Genomic DNA, 5,218 nt, shown 5'->3' with positions numbered 1-5,218 from the left:
CCGAAATTTATAAAAAATTAGAGATTTTATTTAGATAATTATTTAAAAAGATTTAGATTCAAATGTTATATGGTTTGATTTTGAGTTATTAAGAAAATGAGCATGTTTTAAGTTTGATTCATTTAGAAAAGAATGAATTATGTTTTGAATCGAAACTATTGATGGACGGAAAGGGAGGTGTGATAATGAAAGATAGGGATTGAATATGATTGATTTATGATCATGAATGAGATGCGATTGAGAATGATGTGGATGTTGATGAATTATAATTGAATTATTTATATGGCTTGAATAATTTAATGATCTGAGATACGAGGTTCCCTGGATTAAGTGCCGTGGCTTGCCACCACGTGTACCAGGTTGAAAACTCGATACTCTGTTGACCCTACGACGTAAGTGTAACCGGGCACTATATAAATTCCGGGAATGTTACCCCCATTGAGCAATATTGATTATTTGAGAAAAATCTATGCATAGACTCTTGGGGATGCACGTCGGGGGACAGTCTAAGGACAATTCAGACTTGTCGGGTTGGCTGGATAACCGACAGATGAGCCTCATCAGCCATAGGACAGGCATGCATCATTTGCATATTACTTGAATTACTTGCTTGTGCTTTAATTGGGTGTGCCTATATGTACTTGCCATGTTAAATGTGTATTTGTTACCTGCAGTATTTGTAACCTTCTTGTGCTTGCCTTTATCTGTCTATTTGTCTGTGAAAATACACGATGAAGATGGAGGTATGGAGGAATGGCAGTATGGGACTTAGATTTAAGGTTAAGTTAAGTTAGGTTTAAATATTTTTAGAAAACCACCTTTTATGGCTCCTGTTTAATACTTTAAGCTCTATAATCTGAGTGTCGGCGTTCTAGGATTGCCTCTGGCATTCCCAGGACCTTATATATTATGTGTGTGGCACCTTTACCATACTGAGAACCTCCGGTTCTCATTCCATACTATGTTGTTGTTTTTCAGATGCAGGCCGAGAGACATCTCGTTAGGCGTCTGGACCCTTGAAGCGGAGTGGTTACAGAGTTATTTTGTTATGCTATGATGTGTATATATGTACTTAGTTTTCTCTCCGCATAACTTGTTCTTTTGATCCTCCTAGAGGTTTATGGAGAGGCAGGATTGTGTATATGTACTTTTGGGTCTTGGATATGTATGTATATATATGTAAATATTCTCTGGCCAGTCTTGACTTCGCAGGCTGAGTTAGGAGCTTGTTATTTTGTATCTTTGGCACTTTATTCCTACTTCTGTTATCTTATGTTTAATAGTTATGGTTTCCTTAGCACGCAGGTTAACTCGTTCCTAGAGCGTTACGCTTTTATTTTGTGATTTTTGTTTCCTCTCTTCTTCAAGGCTCCTAGCATATTATAATTCTTCTGCTATTACATGTACTCATTTTATTTTAGAGGTCGTAATACCACACCACCTCTGTTTTACGGCTTAAGCGTAAAGCTTAGTGTGGTAGGGTGTTACAGCTTGCACCCCATAGATTCCCAGTTTCTCTATTACAAAGAGGGGCATGAGGTTTATCCCTGAACCAAGGTCACACAGAGCCTTAAAGATCATGGTGCCTATGGTACAAGGGATTATGAACTTTCCAGGATCCTGTCTCTTCTGAGGCAATGTCAGTTGATCCAGATCACTTAGTTCATTGATGAACAAGGGAGGTTCAACTTCCCAAGCATCAATGCCAAATAATTTGGCATTCAGCTTCATGATTGCACCAAGAAACTTGGCAGTTTGCTCTTCAGTAACATCCTCATTCTCTTCAGAAGAGGAATACTCATCAGAGCTCATGAAGGGCATAAGGAGGTTCAATGGAATCTCTATGGTCTCTAGCTGAGCCCCAGAGTCCTTTGGTTCCTCAGAGGGAAGCTCCTTATTGATCACTGGACGTCCCAGGAGGTCCTCCTCCTTGGGATTCACGTCCTCTCCTCTCCTCAGAGGTTCGGCCATGGCGCTTATGTCAATGGCCTTGCACTCTCCTTTTGGGTTCTCTTCTGTATTGCTTGGGAGAGTACTAGGAGGGATTTCAGTGATCCTTTTACTCAGCTGGCCCACTTGTGCTTCCAGATTTCTAATGGAAGACCTTGTTTCATTCATGAAACTTACAGTGGCCTTAGATAGATCAGAGACTAGATTTGCTAAATTAGAAGCATTTTGTTCAGAGTTCTCTGTCTGTTGCTGAGTTGATGATGGAAAAGGCTTGCTATTGCTAAACCTGTTTCTTCCACCATTGTTAAAGCCTTGTTGGGGCTTTTGATCCTTCCATGAGAAATTTGGATGATTTCTCCATGTTGAGTTATAGGTGTTTCCATAAGGTTCACCTAAGTAATTTACCTCTGCTATTGCAGGGTTCTCAGGATCATAGGCTTCCTCTTCAGAAGATGCCTCTTGAGTACTGTTGGATGCAGCTTGCATTCCATGCAGACTCTGAGAAATCATATTGACTTGCTGAGTCAATATTTTGTTCTGAGCCAATATGGCATTCAGAGTATCAACTTCAAGAACTCCCTTCTTCATAGGCGTCCCATTGATTACAGGATTCCTTTCAGAAGTGTACATGAACTGGTTATTAGCAACCATGTCAATGAGTTCTTGAGCTTCTGCAGGCGTTTTCTTTAGGTGAATGAATCCACCTGCAGAAGTGTCCAGTGACATCTTTGATAGCTCAGATAAACCATCATAGAATATATCCAGGATGGTCCATTCTGAAAGCATGTCAGAAGGACACTTTTTGGTCAACTGTTTGTATCTTTCCCAAGCTTCATAGAGAGATTCACCTTCTTTCTGTCTGAAGGTTTGAACATCAGCTCTAAGCTTGCTCAGCTTTTGAGGAGGAAAGTACTTGGCTAAGAAAGCCGTGACCAGCTTATCCCAAGAGTTCAGGCTGTCTTTTAGGTTGAGAATCCAACCATAATCTAGCTCTGTCTCTTACAGCAAAAGGGAAAAGCATGAGCCTGTAGACTTCAGGATCTACTCCATTAGTCTTAACAGTATCACATATCTGCAAGAATTTAGTCAAGAACTGAAAAGGATCTTCAGATGGAAGTCCATGAAACTTGCAGTTCTGCTGCATTAGAGAAACTAATTGAGGTTTCAGCTCAAAGTTGTTTGCTCCAATGGCAGGGATGGAGATGCTTCTTCCATGTAAATTGAAATTAGGTGCAGTAAAGTCACCAAGCATCTTCCTTACATTATTATTATTTTCGGCTGCCATCTCCTTTTCCTGTTCGAAAATTTTTGAAAGGTTATCTCTGGATTGTTGTATTTTAGCTTCTTTTAATTTTCTCTTTCAGAGTCCTTTCAGGTTCTGGATCTGCTTCCACAAGAATGTTCTTATCCTTGCTCCTACTCATATGACAAAGAAGAAGGCACAGAAAAATAATAATAATAATAGAGATCCTTTATACCACAGTATAGGGTTCCCTTTGTGAGTGGAAGAAAAGAGGGGGAGACAAAGAATGTAATATAATGGAAGAAACACAACTGTGAGGATGGAAGAGAGATGAAATGAGATGTTAGGATATGGATGAATAAATAGAATGAGATGGGGGAGGAATAATTTTCGAAAATTATTTTGAAAAAGGGTTAGTGATTTTTGAAAATTGGTTTTTGAAAATTGTTAATATTTTTTTCGAATTTTTTTTTTAAAATAAAAATAAAAATAAAAATAATTAGTAAATAAAAAAGAAATTTTTGAAAAAGGGGGAGGTATTTTCGAAAATTAGAAAGGGAGAATTAGTTAGGTGGTTTTGAAAAAGTTAAGAAACAAACAAAAAGTTAGTTAGTTAGTTGAAACAAATTTTGAAAACCAATTTTGAGAAGATAAGTAGTTAGGAGGTTAGGAAAGATATTTTGAAAAGATATTTGAAAAAGATAAGATGAGAAGATATTTTTGAAAAGATATGATAGAAATTAGTTTTGAAAAAGATTTGATTTTTAAAATCACAATTAATGACTTGATTCATAAGAAATCACAAGATATGATTCTAGAACTTAAAGTTTGAATCTTTCTTAACAAGCAAGTAACAAATTTCAAATTTTTGAATCAAAACATTAATTGATTATGTTATTTTCGAAAATTATGATATAAAATAAGAAAAAGATTTTTAAAAAATATTTTTGGAATTTTCGAAAATAACTAAGAATTTTGAAAAAGATTTGATTTTTGAAAAAGATTTTGAAAAAGATAAGATTTTCAAATTGAAAATTTGATTTGACTTATTGGCAACAACTTGATTTTAAAAATTTTTGAAAAAGTCAATCCAAATTTTTGAATTTGATGAGAGAAAAAGGGAAAGATATTTTTTTTTATTTTTGAAATTTTTATGAAAAACATGAAAAATATGCAATGCATGAAATTTTTAGATCAAAACAATGAATGCATGCAAGAATGCTATGAATGTCAAGATGAACACCAAGAACACTTTGAATGTCATGATGAACATCAAGACACAATTTTGAAAAATCTTTAATGCAAAGAAAACATGCAAGACACCAAACTTAGAATTCTTTAATGCTTAGACACTAAGAATTCAAGAATGCATATGAAAAACATGAAAAGACACAAAACAAAAAATCATCAAGATCAAACAAGAAGACTTACCAAGAACAACTTGAAGATCATGAAGAACACTATGAATGCATGATATTTTCGAAAAATACAAGATGCACATGCAATTGACACCAAACTTATTATATGACTCAAGACTCAAACAAGAAACAGAAAAATATTTTTGATTTTTATGATTTTCTATTTTTTTTTTTGGATTTTTTTCGAAAATTATATGAAAAAAAGAAAAAATAAGGATTCCAAAATTTTTAATATGAATTCCAGGAATCTTGCCATGTTAGTCTAAAGCTTCAGTCCAGGAATTAGACATGGCTCACTAGCCAGCCAAGCTTTCAAAGAAAGCTCCAGTCCAAAACACTAGACATGGCCAATGGCCAGCCAAGCTTTAGCATGTAACTCAGATATGACATGCCTGACATACTCATTACCAAAGGAATAGACATGGCTTTACAGCCAGCCAGGCTTCTCATGCTTCATGAAACACTAGAATTCATTCTTAAAAATCTTGAATAAAATTTTTGAAAATATTTTTATTTTTTTCGAAAACAGATGAGAACATTTTAGAAATATTTTTGAAAAATTTTTGAAAAGAAAACGAAAAGAAAGTTACCCAATCTGAGCGACAAG

At 35.3% G+C, this 5,218-nt stretch overlaps 1 non-coding gene across 1 annotated transcript; it reads left to right on the top strand.

Annotated features, from left to right (window-relative positions):
- Positions 1–2,730: 2,730 nt before the first annotated feature.
- On the top strand, positions 2,731–2,838 carry LOC148575985 (small nucleolar RNA R71). The gene has a single exon (XR_015904147.1). It is a non-coding gene; the product is annotated as a small nucleolar RNA R71 (small nucleolar RNA).
- The last annotated feature ends 2,380 nt before the right edge of the window (positions 2,839–5,218 follow it).

This window comes from Arachis ipaensis, chromosome B1 (assembly GCF_059453495.1).
Source record: "Arachis ipaensis isolate K30076 ecotype BB chromosome B1, ASM5945349v1, whole genome shotgun sequence".
NCBI lineage: Eukaryota > Viridiplantae > Streptophyta > Magnoliopsida > Fabales > Fabaceae > Arachis > Arachis ipaensis.
This window is presented reverse-complemented; position numbering and strand designations above follow the sequence as displayed.